We start from the raw sequence: 12,398 nt of genomic DNA on the forward strand, positions 1-12,398 counted from the left end.
GTACATCTAGTATATCTGGAATTCCAAAAGGCAGTTGGCACATAAAAAGTTACTACACAAGATAAGGGCTCATGAGGTTAGGGGTAATACATTAGCAGATGTAGAGAATTGGTTAAAGGACAGAAAACAGAGAGTAGGAATAAACAGGGAATTTTTAAGTCAACAGGCTATAATTAGTGAATGCTCCAAGAATCAATGCTGGGGCCTCAGCTTTTTGCAATCTATAGTAATGACTTAGACGAAGAGGCTGAGAGTAACCTATCCAAATTTTCTGATGATATGGAACCAGGCGTAAGGGCTGAAGAGATATTGACAGGTTAAGTTATTGGGCAAGACGTGTAGTATAATGTGGGTTATTCATTCTGATAGGAAGAATTGAAAGACAGAACTTTTTTAAATGGCTAGATGCTTTTAAGTGTTGCTATTCAGGGTGATTTGGGTGTACTTACAAAGAACACAATGATGGCATGCAGGTATATACAGCAAGGAATTAGGAAGGAAAATTACATTTTAATCTTTATTGCAATGAGACTGGAAAACAAATATAAGGAAGTCTTGCGACAAGTGTGTAGGACTTTGGTGAGAACATGCTTGGATAACTATGTGCAATTTTGCTCTCCATTATCTAAACAAGGATAGACCTTCCTTGGACGTGATGCAGCACAGATTCACTGGATTGATTCCTGGGATGAGAGGATTGCCCAATGATGAGAGGTTCAGTAGTTTGAGCCTATACTTTCTGGAGTTTAGAGGAATGAGCAGTGATCTCTTTCAAACGTACAATATTCTGAGAGAGTTTAACAAAGTCAATACTGGTGAGGTGTTTCCCCTAGCTGGGGAATCCAGAATCAGGGGCAAAGTCTGAAGGTGAGGTTGTCATTTAAAACTCAGATGAGGAAGCATAACCACACTTAGAAGGTTGTTAAATATTGAAATTCGCTACCGAAAGTGTTGTGGATGCTGCATTGTTAAATACATTCAAAGCTGACATGGGCAGATTTTTGAACTCCAGGGGAATAAAGAAATATGTGGATTGGGTGGGAAGTGCAATTGTGGAAGGTCAGCCATGATCTTATTGAATAGCAGATCTGGTTCAAGGTACATTATGACCTATTCCTACTCCCATTTCCTATATCTTAATGCCCTATTTAAAATAACACAAATGTGTGGCTGTGCAAAAGAAATAGATATTCCACTGTGAAACCAAGAGGCTTTGGGTACATGGGTCCAAATTCTACCATGGCAATTGTTGGTATTTGAATTCAGTTCATAAAAATCTGGAATGTAAAGCTAATCTCAGTAATGGTGACCATGAAACTATCATTGATTGTCATAAAATGCCTCTGGGCTCACTAATATCTTTTAAGGAATGAAATCCACTATCCATACCTGGCCTGGCAGCAATGTGGTTGACTTATTTCTGGCCTCTGAAAAGGCCTAGCAAGTCGCTCAGTTCAAGAGCAATTAGGGCTGGGCCACAAATGCTGGCCTTGTCAGAGATACCCACATCTCATGAAATAATATTTTTTAAAGTGGGTACAGGGATAGGGTGGTAAAGGTCATTGGGTAGATTGAGTGAGTAGGTAGGGTGGCAGCTGGGTAGGTTGGACTAGGTCAGGTGTTCTGGGGGAATCGGGGTTTTGGTAGAGGGACTCGGGTGTAGCAGGAGTTGGGGGTCGAGGGTGGTGGTGGGGGGGTTGGTCAGGTTGGGGGAGGGATTGGAATATTGCAGGGACGGTAGTCACATTGGATCAGGGGCATGAGGAGGGTGAAAGTTAAGGTGTCAGTGCGGTAGTCGTGTGGCAAGGTCAAGATGAGGCAGGGTCCAAGGAGGAAGTCAAGTTGTGAAGTAGGGTCATGAGGGTGAGGGATGGGGGAGGGGGTTGGCAGTGACTCGAGGTGCTGAGTGGGGAGTAGGGAAGGCTCAGTTGTATAGTCAACCAGGAATTAGACCAGGATTTTTCTGTAAAACATTTTCTGGGTATGCAGGTAAGTCGGGAGCATTCAAAGTTTCCAATTCTAACTCAGAGTTAGAGACTTTTTCAGAGGTTTCTGGGGAGCAGGGGAATTGCCAATCGGAATTTCAAACTTTCCAGGCAAATCCCACAAAATCATTGCAATGGGATTCCCTGGGGTTCCGTGGTGTCTCTTGGGGTAAATGTCTAGTCTCTGTTCAGAGACCGGAATATCTTGGCCATGAAGTACAAAAACAAGGAAGTTGTGTAAATCTCTACAAACCATTAGTTAGGTCTGAGTTTAATTCCAGGCATGTCAAGGCCTTGGAGAGACTTCAGAGGAGGTTTGCTACTGTGGTTCCAGGGAGAAGGAGTTTCAATTACCTGTAGGAACAAGAAAACTCGGATTGTTCTGCTTAAAGCAAAGAAGGTTAACAGATGTGTTCAAAAGAATGGAGGACTTTGATGAAGTAGATAATGTTTCCACTGGCAAGAGGGTTTGTAAACAGAGGCAAAGACTTGAAGCCAAAATTGAGTAGAGGAGAATTTCTTCTTAATTCAATGAGTTATGATTTGGAATTCACATCCTGAAAGTATGGTGAGAATAGACTGAATGGTAACTTTCAAAAGGAAATTGGATCGACATTTAAAATCTAAATATTTGTGGGGCTTTGGAAAAGAGCAGGGGAGTGAAACTAATCTGGAGCTCTTTTAGAGAGCTGACACAGGTACAATGGGCCGAATGGCCGCCTCCTCTGCTGTATAATTCTATAATTCAAATTCTGTTTGGGCACAAAGTAATGTTTAACTCGATGATTGAAAATGAAATTCTTGTACCTCCCAATGGTTAGCTGGAGTGATTATTTAAGACATTTAGTAGCATGTACATTTATTTGAGGTTAACTCTGCATCTGTGTTGTGATTAGAGCTTTGGATTTTTCATACTAATATCTAACAAGTCTTATTGCCATTTTGGAAGATCCAAGGAGTTTATCACTATTGTTCATTTTTGTTAACACATGGAGGACATGGCAAGTGTCAGTTTTACCTGGAAACATTCTTCCAGAACTATGCAGTGATGGGGTGAAGGCACTATGATCATAGAGTCCCCACAGTAAAGAAGGAAGTCATTCAGCCCATTGAGTCCGCACCGACAACAATCCCACCCAGGGCCTATCCCCTTAACCCCACATATTTACCTGCTAATTCTCCTGACACTAAGGGGTAATTTAGCATGGCCAATCAACCTAACCCACACATCTTTGGAGTGTGGGAGGAAATTGGAGCACCTGGAGGAAACCCACACAGATACGGGGAGAACATGCAAACACCACACAGACAATGACCCAAGGCCGGAATTGAATTTGGGTCCCTGGCGCTGTGAGGCAGCAATGCTAACCACCGTGCCATGAAGCTGTCCTTCAAAGAAGGCCATTCAGCCCATCATGTCTGCACCGACTCTCCAACAGAACATCTTACCTAGGCAAGGCCCACCCCCTGCCCTATCCCCGTAACCCCACGCATATGCCCTAACCTGCACATCTTTGGACTGTGGGAGGAAACTGGAGCACCCGAAGGAAACCCACATAGACACGGGGAGAATCTGCAAACTCCATACAGACAGTCACCCAAGGCCGGAATCGAAGCTAGGTGCCTGGCACTGTGGGCCACAGTGCTAACTACTGTGCCACCATGATGTTTCATCAATTTCAGTGTGGGGTAACCTTGAGACTTATGCAATGTATGAAATAGTTCTTCATGGTTCAGAACTCGTAGACATGAAATGGAAGTGTTTTCTCAGGCCTATTATTAGACCCTAGGCCAAGTTGTCAGGTGGATTTAGAGCAAAAGGGAGATTTGGTACAACTTTGGCCATGTTGATCTGTTACTGAATATCCTGGAGGGCCTTGAAGCCTCAGTAAACACATACAATCTGAACTAAGCAGGCGACAAATAAACATGGTATGATGCATTGGATTTGGCTATCTGGAATGGCATGAGCTCTCCTATGTGGGTTCTTCCATTATACTAAAAGCAAGAAGTCCCTCATATAATTGATAAAGGAAGTCATTGACTCATTGCAACATAGGGGCGGCACGGTAGCACAGTGGTGAGCACTGCTGCTTCACAGCTCCAGGGACCTGGGTTCGATTCCCGGCTTGGGTCGCTGTCTGTGTGGAGTTTGCACATTCTCCTCGTGTCTGCGTGGGTTTCCTCCGGGTGCTCCGGTTTCCTCCCACAATCCAAAGATGTGTGGGTTAGGTTGAGTGGCCTGGTTAAAAATTGCCCCTTAGAGTCCTGAGAGATGCATAGGTTAGAGGGATTAGTGGGTAAATATGTGGGTGTAGGGCCTGAGTGGGATTGTGGTCGGTGCAGACTCGATGGGCCGAATGGCCTCCTTCTGCACTGTAGGGTTTCTTAAAAAAAATAGGAGGCCATTTGGCCCATCACATCCATGCTGGATCTCTGTAGAGCCATCCAGTAAGTTCCATTCCCCTGCTATATCCCATTCACCCTGCAAGTTTATTTCCCTCAAGTACCCATCCAATTTTCTTTTGAAGTTATTGATCATCTTTGCTTCCACCACCATAGTGGATAGCAAGTTCCAGGATACTACCACTCACTACGTAAAAACAAAAGTTCTTCCTCACGCCATGTCTTGCCCAAAGCCTTAAAATTATTTCTTCTCGCCCTTAGGTGATCAACTAATGGGAGCAGGTCTTCATTGCATCCCTAGAGTACAGAAGAGGCCTTTCGGCCCATTGAGCCTGCATCAACAACAACCCCACCAAGGTCCTATTCCCGTAACCCCACATATTTACCATGCTAATCTCCCCGATACTAAAGGGGAATTTTTTAGCATGGCCAATCCATCTAACTCACCCTAATTCTGAATGTGGGAGGAAACCAGAGCTCCCAGAGGAAACTAACACAGATACAGGGAGAACGTGCAAACTCCACACAAACTATGACCCGAGGTCGGAATTCAACCCTGGTGCTGTGAGGCAGCAGTGCTAATCATTGTGCCACCGTGCCATCTTATTAATAATATAATGCTGACTCGCCATTAGGAATGTTATATAGCACATATATTCTGTCCAGATAACATTACTTTTTTATATCATGATTTTTCAGTGATCCGTTTTAGCTGCTCTTTATAATAAGGGAACCCAATGTCAACAGGCCATATTTGTAGTGGAAAAAGACTCTAGTCAACATCTGCCACTTTCAATACCACCCATTACCACATGACTTGCTCAGAAAGCACATACAATCTGAACTAAACATAGTATGATGCACTGGATTTGGCTATCTGGAATGGCATGAGCTCTCCTATGTGGGCCCTTCCATTATTCTAAAAGCAAGAAGTCCCTCATATAATTGATAAGGGAAGTCATTGAGTCACTTGAACAAGTCACCAAATCCATCCATTATTTTATTTATTACCTGATCTTTGAGGGTTTGTTGACCATTTTCAGATGCTTTCAACTATATTCCCAGATTTTTCTCCCAATTTATAGGAAGAGGGATTCCCCTACTCACCAAACTCATTTGTGGCCACCCATTATCCCACTGTTTATTTTGGAACTCTAATCCTAATGTATCCATTCCCCACAAATTCTGTCTCTTTTCTGAGTAATAGTGGACTGCCCTTCAGGCTAGTGGTGAATTACCCATTTTTATTTTCCATCTGCTGATTTATTATATATTTGATAGAAGATGAAATTTTGCTTGAAAAATTCATTCTGTGCCCTTTCCCAAATTATCGGTCAAAATGTAAACAAAACTGAAGAATTATTTTACTTTTTCAAGACCTTCAATCATGGAACACCCTGAATCTAACTGATCCAGGTGAGAAATGTCAAATGGTCCATGTTGGTCGGTAGGGAGGAAGAGGTTCTCCCAACCCACCACGGTGACTTTGGTAGGAGATTGGTGGAACCCACATGGAATTCTGTGGCCCTTTCTTTTAGTCCACAGTCACCAGACTGAGAGACATAAAGGACAAAATATTTTGAAGAAGTGTCTTGAGTGATTTTGATTGGCTAAGCTGCTCTTTTATTGGGATAGTTTTTAATATATCGCGATGAGTTGGAGGATACACTGTTTTCCTATTCTTTTGACCAGTGTAACCCCATGGTGAATATTGATGCACCACCAAATAGAAGGAGAACCAGGGACAGAAAATCAGAGCAACAAAAGTCCTGGGATGTTGTGGTTTCCCCAGCTGTTACAAGATGATATAGTACCATAGATGGATTCCACTAACTTGGGTCATAAAATACTAATGAAGAATGACGTTTTTAGAAAATGGCATTTGTTTTGAATTCCTGTGAATAATACACTGGAATATCTTTGATTTTGATTTGATTCAATTTATTATTGTCACATGTATTAGTATACAGTGAAAAGTATTGTTTCTTGCGTGGTATACAGACAAAACATACCGTACGTAGAGAAGGAAAGAGAGAGTGCAGAATGTAGTGTTACAGTCATAGCTAGGGTGTAGAGAAAGATCAACTTAATGTGAGGTAGGTTCATTCAAAGATCTGATGGCAGCAGGAAAGAAGATGTTCTTGAGTCGGTTGGTTCTCAGACTTTTGTATCTTTTTCCCAACAGAAGAAGGTGGTAGAGAGGCAGCGGGAAGTGTAGACAGTGTCAATGGATGGGAGGCTGGTTTAAGTGATGGACTGGACTTCGTTCACAACCCTTTGTCGTTTATTGCAGCCATGTTCAGAGCAAGAGCCATATCCAACTGTGATACAACCAGAAAGAATGCTTTCTATGGTGCGTCTGTAAAAGTTGGTGAGAGTCATAGTGGACATGCCAAATTTCCTTAGTCTCCTGAGAAAGTAGAGGCGTTGGCGGGCTTTCTAAATATAGCAGCTAATGATGTGAAAACAATATATCTAATGCAATTTTTCTATACTTGGGTTTTACACCGTCTAAATGCAAATTTCGTGTCATGCCTTCATGTGATATGCAAAATGTCATATTCCTAAAGCTATAATGAATTGGATATCTGAGGTAATTGTGGGAAAAGCAAATAAACTAAACCAAGCAAATCACTTTAACTTTGCCTTTCTAAAACTTTTTACAGTAAAATTTCTGTTATGTGGCACTCTATTAACAGGAATTCTCTATTAACCAGAACCCTGGGTTGGGGCTGTTGGAAATGTGACAAGTAGATTTAGCCCTCTAAGGCCTAATCTATATCTCGCTCTGCGACCATTGTCTGTGAGATTGGCGAAGCCAGTTTTCTTGCCTCTGGGACCTCCCTGAACAGCAACACAGGAGGTCTAAAATAAAAACAGAAAATACTGGGAGTACTCAGTAGGTCTGGCAGCATCTGTAGAGAGTTAACACTTCAGATCAATTTGAAAGGTCATGACCTGAAACGTTTAGAGGGATTTTCCAGTCCCAGCCGTTATATCCACAGATACTGCCAGACCTGTTGTCTCTCTCCAGCATTTTCTGCTTTTATTTCAGATTCCCAGTATCAGCAGTATTTTGCTTTTGTTGCACAGGAAGTTTGTTCATGAAATAAAATGCTCTTCATCATCCTCCAAAGTCTTTACAGCTGATGTTCTCTCTGCCCAACAGTCTCCTCCCTGGCTCATTCCTACCACTGGTAGTCCTGGTCCATCCTGATCTGCTTTGGTTCAGTGTGACCACAATGTGCTGCTGGCTATTAGTCCCGCTCCAGCCTATAACCACATAAAAATGGTTCCCGCTAATGTCCGCCGAGGTTAAGGAACTGAATGGCAGAACGCTAAAAAAGAAGTCCAACAGCACTGTATAGAGTAACTGTGCCCTCAGGCTGGCCTGAGGGAAGATAATGTAGCTTTTCTTAATGTAGTCCTTGGGTAACAAACAGAAATGATTTAGGAGCGTAACAATGTGGATTGTGAAATTCCCCTTAGCAGCAGTGAGTTTCGAGCTCAATGAGAGCACAGCCCAGTTTGGAGACCTGGAAATGTCAGTGGGACCATTCCTGCCAGAGGTCTGGATGAATTTCAATCTCCTGAAGCTTCTGCTGTGAGTGGGATGTGTCATTTGCTACGCACACCTCTTTGCCAGCTTGCACAAACACATCATTTGCAGCAGAATAATGTCGACACCTAACTGAGGTGCAAAATTTGCAGCTGTCTAAAAAAGGTCTTTACACCTTCTCACATGTGCTTCCTCCTCCTCCTCCAGTGATCTACACAAGTTCTGTTCCTGCTCTGACAGTACATATTTAGAGAAGATGCCACCAAAAATAATGTCTGAGTCAACTGCAAAATCACCATGGGGGATCATAAGTGCCAACCAGCCAGCATAACTACATAACAGATTTTCAAAATGTTCTCTTTATTGCTGAGGAAGTTGGAAGTACTACATTCAGCTGTCAGCCATGAAACTAGCCCCGGGACAGAATCAGTTGGCTGGATTTAATCCAGCATGACGCCGTGTGAAACATGGCAGCTGGTCCATTTAACTGTGGGTGAGCATGTAGGTCCCACATCAGACTCCCAGCGCCAGGAAAGTAATTATTAACCTCAGTTTTCTTTCTTCTGCACATTGTGTTGGCCGTTACTATGGATTGGTTAGAGAGCTCCACTTTGTCTTATGACATTTGTAGGACTCTCAGGTATTCCCATGAAATATGGTTTTCTTTGATCTGATTCTTCCTAAATTTCTTATTTTCAACTCTTAGGTTGTAGGATCTGCTATCCACTTTCTGTTGCACATGCGCTGGTATCCATTTCCCTTTCTCTTTGAAATCCGACAACTTCTCACCTGGAAAATCCCTTGGAGCTGCTCCCACTTTCCCACCATAACGCACCAGACATCATGTTTACATATGGTAACTGGATGTCACAATAGTGGAGCAGTCTGCAGCTCAGTACAAAATTTCCCTGTCCTCGTCTGAAAGTTTATCCAAGCCTTTGGTGCTTTTATTGTAGAAAGTCTGTTTGCTGTTTCTAAGGCAACTTCCCTTTTACATGACTTAGAATCATAGAATAGAATCCCCACAGCGCAGAAGGAGGCCATTTGGCCCATTGAGCCTGCACGGACAACAAACACTCAGGCCCTATATATCCCCATAACCCCACATGTTTACCCTGCTTATCCCCCTGACTCTAAGGGACAATTTAGCATGGCCAATCAACCTAACCTACGCATCTTTGGACTGTGGGGGGAAACTGGAGAACCCGGAGGAAACCTACGCAGACATGGGAGAATGTGCAAACTCCACACAGACAGTGACCTGAGGCTGGAATCGACCCCAGGTCCCGAGCGCTGTGAGGCAGCAGTGCTAACCACTGTGCTACTGTGCCACCCTTGCTGGCCTTGGTTTTAGAAATCCACTTCAAGTAGCCAGCATTTGTTTATATCTTAGTTCTGACTTGTTTCCTTACTTGACTTAAACAATGGGACTGATTTTACTTCCCATTCCACCTTAGAAATGGCTATGGACATGACATTGGATAAAAAGATCAGAGACTGCAGAAGCTCTCATGCAAAGTGGGTGAGAGCTTTTAAATCCAGCACTGAAAAATATTGTTGGGGATTGAGAGGCCTGGTGGAAGTTCAATTAAAGGGGAAAGTAATATAATATGAAATGTTTTCGGCCATTCATGGAGAGTTTTTGATAATGTTTGTTCCACTATCAACTAGGATCTCATGATCCTTCATATGAATTGTTCTAATTAGTTTTCTTTTTGGCTCAATAACAATACTGGTACCAATGGGATTCCCAATGTAAATATCCCCTTTTGAACTCTTAGGAAAAAGGAAAGCATGATCTCTGAAGTGATTTTTAGGCTGCATGACAGATGTTCTGTTCCCACTCGGATGTACTGTCAGAATTCCCAGTATCAGGATGATCAGTGAATTTGGAGGCTCATATTCCCAAAGGAAGCTGGGACAGTCGGCTTGCTTGTGTTATTAAGATATTCGCATGCCTGACTAATTATGATGTCAGAAGCACTGGAATTCAGGCTTTCACTGGCACGGTACGAAAGAAGGCAAAGGAAAATAGGCAACAGTCCCTGTTTGGCTCATGTATCAAAATCCACCCATAATATCATAGAATCCCCACAGTGCAGAAGGAAACCATTTGGCCTATCAAACCTGCACCAACAACAATCCCACCCAAGTCCTATCCCCATCACTCCACCTATTTACCCTGCTAATCCCCCTGGCACTAAGGGTCAACTTAGCATGGCCAATCGACCTGTTTGCAAACCCTGGAGTGCAATACCCACCTGGTAATAACCAGGGAACTATCTGGGTTTTCAGACAACAGATGCCACTTTCAATAGCTCTCAGCATGCTGTAATGCAGGGGGGAGATTGAAAAATAAATAAGACCATACTTCTTCCCAATATCTCATGCAGCACCATCCACAGTTTAGTAATTGAATGGGAGTTCAGGTGTTGGGTGGCACCATTTCCTGCCGCAGATTTGCGCCCGGATCTAAAACTATGCTTCATTTCATATTTGTTTGTTGTCTCTTTGTCCACTCTTCCGTCAGCCTGGACAAAGACTGCCAATTGGTTGAAACGCTTTTACAGCTTTTTCAAAGTAAATCAAACTTCTGTCATTTCACTTTAATTGTTGGCCTCCCTTTAAGCTTCATCAGCAAATGATATTCTCACTCCTCAGGCTGGTTAGTCTTGTGGACTTTGGGAAGCTGATCTCAGGACCAAATGGGGTTCCCAATCCCATACTTGCCGTCAATGGGATGGGTGGTTCAATCACCCCAGGAGATAGCTTCCTAATAGGCCACCTCCGCGCGTGCTGTCTTATTAAGGACAGCAGATGTGCATTGGGTGCTGTCAGCCCTGAGGGCCAGCAGCTTTGTAGGGGTGGATGCTGATGAGGCAGGTTGGGGCCCAAAAGGGCACCTCGACATGGAGGCGTTTTCACTGGCAAATGCAGCAGGACTGCACTGAAGATGGTAGAGACGAAGGGGAAACCCCTCCACAGATCTAGTTATTGACCAAGGGCTGTGGTCCTTCATCCCCATGGTCTGTTGCTTGAAGGTCGCCTTGATCGAGCAGGCAGCCTCAGCACATGGGGTGGGGAGTGCCACTCCGACATTGGTGAAATGCCCACACCAGTTCATAATAACCCCTCAGTGGAGCTTTAGTTGGATTAATTGGCTGTCTATTTCTGTGGAGCTGGAAGTCAACCCAGATCCTAGACCGCCCCTGTGGTGGTTCCCACAGGCAGGAATACATCGATGGGCTTCCTACTATTTTCACAGCTGCTTCCAACCCAGTCTCAGAGGAACGAGGGAAAACCCAACCCGTGGTGTTCTGTTTACACCCATTCCAAATCTGCATCTGGAGCTCTGAATAATAATGCAAATGACCTGCTCCACTGAAATGACGCAAGTAATCCATTCCTGCTATTTTGCATCAGTTTTTAACATAGAAACATAGAAAACTACAGCACAAAACAGGCCCTTCGGCCCCACAAGTTGTGCCGAAAATATCCATACCTTTTAGGCCTACCTATAACCCTCCATCCTATTAAGTCCCATGTACTCATCCAGGAGTCTCTTAAAAGACCCTATTGAGTTTGCCTCCACCACCACTGACGGCAGCCGATTCCACTCGCCCACCACCCTCTGTGTGAAAAACTTCCCCCTAACATTTTCCCTGTACCTACCCCCCAGCACCTTAAACCTGTGTCCTCTCGTAGCAGCCATTTCCACCCTCTGAGAGTCCACCCGATCTATGCCTCTCAACATCTTATATACCTCTATTAGGTCTCCTCTCATCCTACGTCTCTCCAAGGAGAAAAGACTGAGCTCCCTCAGCCTATCCTCATAAGGCATGCCACTCAATCCAGGCAACATCCTTGTCAATCTCCTCTGCACCCTTTCAATCTTTTCCACATCCTTCCTGTAATGAGGCGACCAGAACTGAGCGCAATACTCCAAGTGGGGTCTGACGAGGGTCTTATATAACCTTTTACATCAGCACAAAAAATTATCCTCATTCTGTTTAATTCAATGAAATTTTACACAAGAGAATATTTTCCACTCACTTTGAACAATTCAAATCCTGTTCTCTCCCAGCATCTCTCCGACATTTTAGTGGTTGCTTTTGCTGATTAGCTTGAAACTGCTGCACATTTCAAGCCTACAAATTGTTCATTAATGGCCTGGAAAATCCTAGCTCCTCAAGTCTCTGGAGGCAGCCTTGGATTGCGATGTGGATATGTGAACTCTGCACTTAATTTCATCTCCAAAATGGAATGATACATCTGGTCTGTTTTGAATATTAGCCCATTTTCGATGCATTAAACAAAGCATCCTTATAGAAAGCAAGACTGAAGTGAGAATCTATTTCCAAATGCGCAACAATTGACATGGCTTCCTATTGTCAAGCTTTTTGGTCATGTTCTGTTCAGCAAAAGGAACCTTCTATCAAGTTGTTGAC

The 12,398-nt window shown here is 43.5% G+C and overlaps 1 protein-coding gene across 2 annotated transcripts in view; it reads left to right on the forward strand.

Annotated features, from left to right (window-relative positions):
* The window catches only part of kalrna (kalirin RhoGEF kinase a), a 790,772-nt gene that overhangs the window by 677,417 nt on the left and 100,957 nt on the right, over positions 1–12,398 (forward strand). The gene's annotated exons all lie outside the window — the stretch shown is intronic.

The sequence above is a fragment of the Mustelus asterias genome, chromosome 14, assembly GCF_964213995.1.
Source record: "Mustelus asterias chromosome 14, sMusAst1.hap1.1, whole genome shotgun sequence".
Classification (NCBI taxonomy): Eukaryota; Metazoa; Chordata; class Chondrichthyes; order Carcharhiniformes; family Triakidae; genus Mustelus; species Mustelus asterias.